Raw genomic sequence first — 11,781 nt, forward strand, 5'->3', positions numbered from 1 at the left:
CCGTACACTGTGTTCCATCACCTGACAATTTGCATTTTCGCTTTCAAAATGAAGAAACGCGATGAATGCATTAAATAATGCATAAGTCAAACCTTGGGAGATGAATGCTGAGGGAGTTGGGCGGCGGCACCGAGCCACCTAAAGCTGTCGAGTGAATAAATATAGAAATAAAATCACTGGGAGGATGTTCACGTGCGTTTTTTTTGTAGGTTTTGTGCAAATAAAAACTATACAGTTATATAAGATGATGAATTATCTATATATGTATCGATATTAAAAAAAAAACAATGGGGGGAAAATTATTACATTTATATAGTACTGTATGTGTAGGACTGTAAAATACTGTAAATATTTTAAAAATAAAAAAATCTCCCAAGGCTATTCTGTCGAGAATTCCCCAAAAAATAGTTTCATAAAACTTTGAAAGTTGAACAGTTGTTCTTAGGAGAATTGCTTCTATAAAATGAGGGTGGGGTGAGAACGTTGGGCTGTCTTTCATAAAAATCTAGTATGATTTTGCACAAAACATATAGTTCTAAAAAACTGTGAAAACCCCTTGAAAAAAATTTATTTCCATTTTTCAATTTACTATAATGTAAAACTGTGATGTCTTTTCATATATATACACAGATACAAAGGAGTCATGGGAGAACGTTTTGTGGTCAGATGAGACCAAATTGGAACTTTTTGATTATAATACCACTAACCGTGTTTGGAGGCAGACGAATGATGATTTCCATCTCAAGAACACCATCCCTACTGTGAAGCACGGGCGTGGTAGGATCATGCTTTGCGGGTGTTTTTTTCTGCACATGGGACAGGACGACTGCACTGTATGAAGGAGAGAATGACTGCGGCCATGTATTGTGAGATTTTTGGGGAACAAACTCTTTCCTTCAGGCAGATCATTGAAGATGGGTCGTGGCTGGATCTTTCGACGTGACAATGACCAGAAGCACACAGCCAGGAAAACCAACAAGTGGCTTATTTTCTTCACTGTATATAAATATAAATGTCTCTTTAGTCAGGGGAGGTGCACCTCTGGCGGAATGCAAATCTTCTTACACAAGCAATGCAGATACTCCCGACACACGCAGCCATACAGGTACACTCACCCGCCAGCTGCCGCGATAAGACGGCCGCCGCTCCTGGAGGCCTCGAGAGAAGCGGGCTGCTCCGTGACTTCCATTCATTAGCGGCCACTCGGGACGGATTTGAGGTGTCTATTAGTGGGAATAATTACGTTCCAGGGATTACAATTAGCATGTGGGGTGGGGTGGTTAGGGAAATCAGCAAAAGATGAAGGGACCTCAAAGGGACGGATGGAAAGCTTTTCCCGTACAAAAGCGCGCACACAATGAATGCAAAGTGCGTGCGCGGGAAGGAGAGCGCCGCGCTCCGGAGAGCCCCCCCCGGGCGCCGTGTTCCTTCAGATCTTCTTCGCCGCGCCAGATTAAAGGCCAAACGCCGCCACGGCCCTGAGAATTTGCATCACAATGACGCTCTCAAGTGCGGGCCCACGTCTCAACTTGCAGCGATAACGAGCATGGCGGGGGGAGGAGGCCGGACATCAGCGTTAAATTTAGCAGCTTTTTTTTTAAGGTACAGTAGATGTAAAAAGTCTGCACACACGTGTTAAAATGTAAGGTTACTGTGATGTAAAAAAATATGAGACCAAGATAAATCGTTTCAAAACTTATTCCTCCAGCAATGTGACCTATAACTGGTGCAACTTAATTTAAAAGCATTTTCAAGAAGCCAAGTAAAAATAAACAACTGCGATACGGTGAACTGGAAAAAATGAGAGGACAACTGGCCATATAGTACATGTGACAACAATCTCCCATCTTCTTCATATGTCTGGGGCGTAGGGTCAGGTGGCAAGACAGAAGCCCGTCTTAAAAAGAACCAAAAAAAAAAGGAATTTTGCTCATCTCAATCTTTTTTTTTATCATATCTCAAAACCCTGACATTTCAACAGTACTTTGGCCACTTCAAAACTCCTGAGGTGCAGTCAAGCGCGGGAGGCGCGCTCCATCATTACCGCGCCGGCTCCCCCCGCGGGAGACGCCACAAATTACGCCGATGAAATTAAACAGATGAGCGCTGCGTATATTGGAAAAGGCACTCAAGTCGCAGACGAGTCTTAAACGGCCGCCCCTTCCCGTTCAATTATGTAGCCGGAGTGCATAAGTAACGCTTGGCATGCGCGGTCACACACCTTTTTCTCTCTGTCTCTCTCTGCGGCCACCCACCACACCCACGCGACGCAACTTCCTTTTTCTCCTCCCCGCAAGCTGTCAATCTCGCCAGCAATTACGGCGAGACCCCCGGCGTCATGTCGGCAGCTGGCCTGTGACGGCAGCACACGGGAGACAGAAAAAAAAAAGTGACACAGAGGAGCGTGATGCTGTTATTTGCATTCCGACTTTTGAAGACGTGTGAACGCTTCAAGTGCGGAAACCTTGGCACAACACACTCTAAAAAGAACATTAAAACATACTTACACAAATCTTACACCTATATGAACCCTAACTGTGACCCCTGACCCACTTTTACAGGAACTTACACTTACCCAAACCTGAATTTACATTCATCCTAGCCTCCATTAACCCAAAACTCCACGACTTCAAAACCCCTAACCTACAATTCCCTAGTGCTAGCTTGCACCGACTCAAAATTCAGAAATTCTCACCCTGAACTGAAACCTGCAGTAATCTACACTAATCCTCACCTACGCTTGACCCAATATTTAACCGGCACCTTGATTTACGAGTACAACTTCACAGATGACCAGCCGATATTTACGGTTCACTCACATTTGCGTGCAAATCATATTTCTTGAAATAAATGACAAAAATGTATTCGTCTCTTTTCCAAAATCAGCTGCCATAAAGAAAACCAACTTTTAGTTGGGCTTCAAACCGTGATGTCAAGGTATACTGTCGTGATATTACTTGTGTTTACGCTTTTTAGCATAGCATACGTAGCAAGTCCGCTAACCTGTTTTCCAGGGTAACCTCACAAATCCTAATCTAACCAACTCCTACTCCTCCAACCCTAAACAAACCCATCCTAAACCCATTCTTCTTAAACACTAACCCAGTTTTGTTTGACTTTATTTTTTTCACCAGTAGCCTACAAAGCCAACACCATTTTTTTTTTTTTTTGCTAAGCTAGGTTAATAGTGTCCTCGCTGCTTCTTATGTAATACACAATATTATTATAAAATGAACCATAGGGTCAAATCAAACCACCTATCCTCCTACTCCTTTTTTTTTTTTGTCAAACCAACCCTCCTTTTTGCCCCCTCAATCCCTCTCTTTCTCTCCTCTCCTCTCGTTAGTCCGCCGCAAACCTGATAATTGAATCGCGGCAGGATGTCACAAGTTGACTACTTTCTCTTTCTCACACAATCCGTCAAGGCTGACCGATCTTTCAAACCGAGGCGCTCTGGAGACCTTTCCCGTCAGCCCCTAAACGCTAGCAATTGTGCCGGGTTGCAAAGTTTGTTGATCTGCAAAGCTTTGAGCGAAGGAAAGTTTGTTTTCATTTGACGCAAAATGCAAATTGTGGCTTTACGCCTGGCGTGATGAGAATGGCCCATCGGGTTATTAAGGCCTGCTGCCTTTTATTTAGCTTGTGAGCGCTTTACATGCAGCGCACGATTTATCTGCGGCTCCCATCTGAATATAGCAGTACATATCGGTTATTTTATAATCAATCCATATGCACAGTGTCTACCACTGATAAGCATCTCACACGTCTAACATATGAATAATTGCGTCCGACGGGTTTCTTTAAGGTACGATGCTTATCACATTCTAAATAGTCTGCCCAGGCTCGACACCAAAAGTCGGAATATTGTAGTACTTTCCTCGGTTTTCCTCGTGTCCTCCCTCACAACATCCATCAACCTTTTCTTTGGTCTTCCTCTCGCTCTTTAACCTGACGGACCCATCCTCGGCACCCTTCTACCAATATACTCACTCTCTCACCTGTGGACATCTCCAAAACATCGAAGTCTGCTCTCTCTAACCTTGTCTCCAAAACATCCAACTTTTTGCCGTCCCTCTACTAATCTGTACATCATGGCCGGCCTCACCTCGGTTTTATCAACTTTGCCCTTCATCCTAGTGGAGACTCTTCTGTCACATAGAGCACCAGACACCTTCCGCCAGCTGTTCCACCCCGCTTGGACCCGTTTCTTCACTCCCTTACCACACTCACCATTGCTCTACTATTTGAAGTCGTCCACCCTCGCCATCTCTTCTAACTGGAGCTTCATTCTTCCCCCACCACCCCTCACATATATTCTGTTTTACTTCAGCTAATCTTCATTCCTCTCCTTTCCAGTGCGTGCCCTCCATCTTTCTAATTGTTCCTCCTCCTGCTCCCTGCTTTCACTGCGGATCAAAATATGATCTATGAACATCATGTTCCAAGGGGATTCCAGTCTAACCTCGTCTATCAGCCTATCCATTACTACCCCTAACAGGAAGGGGCTCAGCGCGGATCCCTGATGCACTCCCACCTCCACCTTAAATTCTTCTGACACACCTACGCCACACCTCACCGCAGTTCTGCTGCCCTCATACATGTCCTGTACTATTCTAACACATTTCTCCGCCACACCAGACTTCCGCATGCAGTACCACAGTTCCTCTCTTGGGACTCCGTCATAGGCTTTCTCTAGATCCACAAAGACACAATGGAGCTCCTTCTGACCTTCTCTGTACTTTTCCACGAGCATCCTCAAGGCAAATAATGCATCTGTGGTACTCTTTGTCGGCATGAAACCATCCTGTTACTCTTGGATACTTACTTCCGTCCTGAGTCTAGCCTCAACTACTCTTTCCCATGACTTCATTATGTGGCTCATCATCTTTATTCCTCTGTAGTTTCCACACTTTTTGTTTGTTTTACACGCACAGCGGAAAAAAAATAGAATAATAAGAATAATCCAAGTCTCTTCTGCAAAATCTGATTGTGCAACTTACTTACATATCCACTTGATACCAGCAACCTTAAAACGGGGGCAACTCCCTGGCAAATCTGTCCCTCCAGTTATTTTCCCATCGACTTCAGCACATTTCATCTTAGGAGCTACCGAGAAGGTAAAACATTATTGTGATTAAATAACTTTTGGTGGCATTTCTTCATACAGAACTAAAGAGAATGCTTCATCTTTTTCACACATTTCAAATGAAAATTCTAAGGTCTCCAGAAAACTACACATACCAGGGATTCCATGCGGCGCAGTCAATGAATAGCGTAACACCTCTTTGACATTTCCTCTTTCACTCACCAGATCAGAATCATCTTTAAGACTTTGCTAACTCTGACCCAAAAGCACAGTAATGCTCCAATTAGGCCCCGGTTGTTAGCATGTGCGTATCCTGCTGTACTGTAAACATTTGGAAACACTTAATGTTACGGTCGGGGGTTGTTTGGCGTCATCGAGCTACAGGCAGTGTCCCGTGTGGGCCAGCTGTTCTTTTGGACCCCGCGGTGTCCGACCTCCAACCACCCCAGCTGGCAGCATCGCCGTCATCGTCACAGACGTGAAAGATCCAATCAGCGGTCACAACAGTGGTTCCCTTCTGTGAAAATAGCCTAAATCCGTCCACAGACCAAGCGTGACCCTGCGTTTGCGTGTGTGTTTTAAATACATATAAATTAACCTAGGGTGACACTGGTTGTGTTAAAAAAAAAAAAAAAAAAAAGTCTTATTTAAGTGTACTTGAGTGGCTTATGTTGCATAAAAGTGCTTATTTATTTACTTTTTTTTTTTGTGAACGCCTCTAGTCAAAACGCAGCTGCTCTCGAGTTCGGCTTCTGCCCGAATTTTGAATCACTGGTAAACCCCAGAGCTGGCTGGGCTTGTTGTCGCCAGGACAACGGTCTCCGACACCGGTTTTTACGACTGTCAATCTTTTTTTTCTTTTTTCGCACAACACCAAAAAACGTCAGACAGAAAGAACACACTACTATCGATGAAAAGTGTATTTTTGTATGAATTATTTCTTTTTCTTCGGTTTGTTTGCTAAGTGTGCAATATAACGTTAGCTGTTGTGGATTAGCTTTGATGTGATAACACTCCCGCTGTATTCATGAGGTGGTATCATGATGTAAGTATTGTAATATATTATCGATGTTATGATGTTGCAATGGTATCATGAAAAATTAGGTGTATCACAGAAGGTATTGGAAAGTAAAGTCTTAGCCTACAACGAGATATTTACAAAGACAGTAGACAGAAAGAGTTTAATGCGAGTGTGGCGCTAACGCGAGTGCTACTGCTAGCGTCACGATAACGCTACTGCTAGCACCGCGCTAAAGCTAGTACTAGCGCTAACGCTAATAGGGCTGGTTGAAATAAAACTTACTGGTAAATATCACTGACATGCCAGTAACACAGCAGCAACACGCTAGCACAGCGCTAACACTAGCGCAGCGCTAACAGGGCCAATAAAGGTCACTTCCTCGGCTCACATATTCCAGCGGTCTCATTATTACCTTTTCCGTTCGAGTTCCCCCTCGCGGCCTTTAAAAAAAAATGCACAAATAAGCCGCATCACCGCATAAACCGCAGGGTTGAAAGCGTATGAAAAAGGTCGCGGCTTGTTGGTCTATCGTTATACATGGTATTGTGATATCAAGGATAAATTGATGTATCACAAATTGAACTGAGATATTGTAATGTGTGTGATTTGCCGGATACATTAATCTATTGTAGGTATTACAGTATTGTGCTCTAATAGGTACAATGTTGACTTTATAGTTCTACAATATTTCCCTCATTCAAAAGTTTTTTTTCCCCAAATAAGTCAGCCATTGTCCTTGATTCGTCACCGAATAACGCATTCAACCTGACAACGCGACAAAAATCAGGGACATACACAGTACCTGAACAATCCTAAACGTAGATACTGTACTCTTCAGCCTCAGGTCTTCGCTGGACCAAAGGCCATTCTAGTACATGACGAACTCGCCAAAGTTCAACCCCCTTTGGGTGAAATGACTGAGGAAAAAAATAATCGCCTGTCCAAACTGCGTCTAGCGAGCCCGGAGCAATGGTAATTATAGGACAGTTTACAATTAAAATGGGGCAGTGCTCCAATTATCATAACTAGAAAGTGGAGTCACAATCCTCTTTGAATGAGAATGAAGTTGGTCAAACTCTTTAAGGAATGACTTCATAACACATGAAAATGACAATTTTTTTTTTTTTGCAACATTTTAATATTTTGCATTGATTTTGTTGTCTGGTTTTTAATATTACTAATATTATCATTAGTTTGTTGTTTGTTTTATGATGATTAGGCAGAACAATTTTAGTGGGAATCACGTATTGCTTGTTATATTTAAAAAAAATAAAATTGCATTTTGGAAAATCTTTCAATTTACCAACGTATTATTTCAATGCTATGTTTCAACTTTTCATTTTAATAATGATATTTCCTGACAAAGTACGTCACAGGATTCTTCTCCTTGTGGCGTCCATTTTGAATTACTGTAATTTCCGGCCGACAAGCCACGACTTTTTTCCACAACTTAACACACAACAACTTATGCGATGATGTGGTTAATTCATTCGGCCGCAAGGGGGAACTCGAGCAGAAAGGGTCATTATGAGAGAAGTGGAATAAATGTACCGAGGAAGTTACTTTTACCGGTATGTTTTTTTTAACCTGCCCTGTTAACGCTGTGCTAGCGTGTTGCTGCTGTGTAGCTGCCGCGTCTCAGTGATTTTTACTGGTATGTTTTTTTTTAACCGGCCCTGTTAGAGCCGCGCTAGCGTTAGCACCCAACTGGCGTGTTTCTGCTGTGTTACTGCCGTGTCTCTGTGATTTAGATATGTTTTTTTTTTTTAAACCAGCTCTGTTAGTGCTGTACTATAATGTTGCTACAGTGTAGCTCCTGCAGCTGTTTTTTTTTTTTAACCAGCCCTGTTCGTGCTACCGTGTTGTTGCTACGTTAAGCTAAGCTAAGGTATTAAAACTTTGAAAGCGCTTTCTGTGTACCGTCTTTCTTTGTAAATATCTGCGGCTTTTACACGGCTGGGTCGTATGCATGTACCAAATGGGATTTCCTTTACAAATGTACTGGGTGAGGCCTATAATCCGGTGCGCACTCTAAGATGGAAATTACGGTAATCAAACACGGCTCCTTGCCCGATGGTAGGGGTGAAAAAGATGATATTGAATGCACATGATTTGTCAGTATAAACAATAAGTATCATGGCAGTGTTGCTTATTGGCCATGGGTATACTTGTGGCCCACGCTATGCATTTGAAATGAATATATAGACGTACATACTTGAACAGAGATGGAGAAATGCCACTCGCTGCCATCTCTCCGGCCTCGTGTCCCGAGCGGAGGATGGGGGGGGCTGTGGGAAGTCGCACGTGGGCGGGAGGGGTGGATTGCAAGCTCTTCACATGCTGCTGCTTTCTTCTCGGCAGCCTTTTCATCAAAGCAGACAAAAGCACCACTGCGCTGACAACAGAGTTTTGACTCCATCATTCATAATAAATGCGGGAAGAAAAAAAAAAAAAATCCCCTCCGGATGCTACACAGAGATGGAGGAATCGGGTTACCTTCTGGCTTCGGGATACAAGTGAATAGATGCGAACCACAACTGCCAATCCAATCCACTAACTTGTGTATGATGTCAGTATCTTTTGTCGAGGATCATTAATAGCGATGCAATATCATCAGCGATTAATCACGATGTATGATATCATCATGACACCATTTCCATCTGTTGAAAAGCTATCAATCGAATCACCCCGATACCTGTATATCCTCACAATCCCAACTGTGATATATGGCGATACCAGTTAGATCATTATCTACGATATCTTTATCGTCACAGCATCACAATACCTTCTACAATACATCAAGATTTTCATATCATAATACCATGTACGATAGATACATCACAATGTCTATGTCTATGATATATGACAATTTGAAATTTTGGTACAGATTTTTACAAGAATTACGGAAATTGACACTCCAGATTTGGCCGCATAAAATCACGTGGCGGGACAGATCTGGCCCCCGGGCCTTGAGTTTGACACCCGTGGTCTATGACATCACCGTGATCTCATCTATGTGAGAATGCAATCAACACAATAAACCCCCAAATCTGTATCACACCACATAATACAAATTACGAAACAGCAAGACAGGTATTCATATTACATCATCCCCACAGCTATGCTGTGAATATGACCATCTAGAATCCATCATGACATCACAAAGATATCATCTGTCTCGCCTCTTCGACATGTGAACCCGACAAGCGGGGTGCTGTTCTCAGATCAGCGGAGCGCCCGGAGGTGCCGTCGTTTACGTAATGAGGCTAGACAGTCGTATTAATAACCGTGGAGAAGAAATACGACTGGACCCGGGCCAACCTGTTGGATATTTTGTCAACAAAGCGCAAAAATCTATTTTCTGCCTGACTTGATTTCACTTCATTTTCCCCCGGTGTGTATTTTCCTCTCGTTAAGTCATCGGTGCGAAGCTCCACAAATACCATTTCGTCGGGACCGCGTTCGCTCATCAACGCTCTCCCACCCCTGCAATCACGCTCTCGATGTCAGCCCCATTGTTGATGATGCTACCATAACACATCATTTCCTAAATAGATTTTTTTTTTTTTAAGATGCTTACAGGCATAATTACACACAGCTACAACATGGCAACGTGTGATACGATATCGCATTATTATGCTGATGATTACTATAACATCACAACAACCTACAATGTGTTGTCAATATCATAATACAATCAGCAATTAACCGCAATATAAATGATCATAAAATCATAACACCATCTATAGTACATCATGATGTCAATGATATCACTATACCACAGGTGTCAAACTTAAGGCCCGGGGGCCAGATCCGGCCCGCCGCATCATTTTGTGTATCAGCTTCCATGATTTTTTTGTTCAAATCTGCGCCAACATTTCAAATTGTCCTATCATAAAGGAGAACAGGCGACATGATGGGTCAGCTGGTAAAGCGTTGGCCTCACAGTTCTGAGGACCCGGGTTCGATCCCGGCCCCGCGTATGTGGAATTTGCATGTCCTCCCCGTGGCTGCGTGGGTTTTCTCTGGGCACTCCGGTTTCCTCCCACATCCCCAAAAAACATGCAACATTAATCGGACACTCTTAATCGCCCTTGGTGTGATTGTGAGTGGGGCTGTTTGTCTCGAAGTGCCCTGCGATTGGCTGCCCACTAGTCACCTGTTGACAGCTGGGATCAGCTCCAGGACTCCCTGTGACCCTTGTGAGGATAAGCGGCAAATAAAATGGATGGATGGATAAATGATAACGTTGAGAAATTAGAAGCATTTTTGTGTTATCAAACATATCATATGGAAAACCCCATTAGCCTTGATTTCTGGTTCCAAAACGAATTCATAAATTTCACGTGTAAATATGATGAGATTTTTATCGTTTCACAGACATAACGGCTTTTTGAGGGAAACTGCAAGTACAATCTGGCCCGTGACAAAAATGAGTTGGACACCCCTGCTCTATTCTATCTACAACTGTATCATCAACGATGTATTTAAATGATGCATTCATTCCATTTTCTGTACCGCCTATCCTTACTAGGGTTCCGGGCGCTCCGGAGCCTGCCTATCCCAGCTATCTTCCGACGAGAGGTTGGGTACACCCTCAACTGGTTGCAAACCGATTGCAGGCCAAACAAATTTGCACTCACATACACACCTACGCGCAATTTAGTCTTCAATCAACCTACCATGCATGGTTTTGGGATGCGGGAAGAAAGTGGAGTACCCGGAGAAAAGCCAGGCACAACATGCAAACTCCACACTGGCGGGGCCCGGATTTGAACCCCGGTGCTCAGAACTGTGATGCTAATGTGCTGACCAGTCGTTAGCCATCCCACCACTTAAATAATATCATTATCTATATCACTATATGTATATAGTCATCATGATTGTACATATGGGGCCTCTCATCTTAAAAATTAAACGTTACAAATTGTTACGAGTACCCCGCTTACTGTCGCTCCGTCAAGATGTTCGCGCTCATCCCGCAACGCCGACTTTCATCGGCAAAAAGGCCAAATTCTCATGGCCTTTTCATCTGTCTTGTGTCCTACTGGAAGAACGCCGCTGACCTTTCCTTCAAGTTGAACCTCTACGCCCGCCTCCGAGGCAACACAACATCACTAGGAAAAAAAAAATATATATATATAAAAAAATAATTCAAAAGACAAACAGAAGCTCTTTCATGCAGTCATCTCATGTCTCAAATTAGGCTCACATTTTCAACTAAATTCCCCAGAATGGCCGCAGTGTTCCGGATAAGGCGCCGTGCATAACCAGGGAAACTTTTAGCCTTTGGCTGCGGCACAAGGCTTCATTTTAACACTTTTCCTCAGTGGGCTGTTTCACTTTATATAACCGAGGGGGAAAAAAAAAAAAAAAAAAAGTAAAACATGCGTCAATCATTTTTCTAGAACAATTGTCCTCTTTAATTGCGACAGAGCCTATCCCAGCAGACCTTTTGGCTGGACTGGACTAGTCGACAGCCAATTGCGAGTCACGTACGATATACACCACGGGTGCGCAAATACAAATCTTACAGGGCCACCATTTTTTTTCTCTCCCATTGGGAAAAAGGTCCATTATTCTATAATAGTCAAAACAACCACAGACACACACAAAAAATAATAATAAAATAAAAAGAAACCAAAGCAACAGCATAATAGAACAATTTCTGTTG

General features: G+C 43.1%; 1 long non-coding RNA gene across 1 annotated transcript in view; it reads right to left on the reverse strand.

The window, feature by feature from the left end:
- LOC133492799 (uncharacterized) overlaps nt 1–11,455 on the reverse strand; it is a 39,675-nt gene extending 28,220 nt beyond the window's left edge. The window contains exons 1-6 of the long non-coding RNA XR_009792746.1: nt 11,320–11,455; nt 11,057–11,224; nt 8,323–8,469; nt 2,222–2,353; nt 1,116–1,223; nt 708–996 (exon numbers count right to left, since the gene is read on the reverse strand). This is a non-coding gene — a long non-coding RNA (uncharacterized LOC133492799). The remainder of the gene's footprint in view (nt 1–707; nt 997–1,115; nt 1,224–2,221; nt 2,354–8,322; nt 8,470–11,056; nt 11,225–11,319) is intronic.
- Nucleotides 11,456–11,781: the final 326 nt, after the last annotated feature.

Source organism: Syngnathoides biaculeatus, chromosome 19 (assembly GCF_019802595.1).
Source record: "Syngnathoides biaculeatus isolate LvHL_M chromosome 19, ASM1980259v1, whole genome shotgun sequence".
In the NCBI taxonomy this organism is placed as follows: Eukaryota; Metazoa; Chordata; class Actinopteri; order Syngnathiformes; family Syngnathidae; genus Syngnathoides; species Syngnathoides biaculeatus.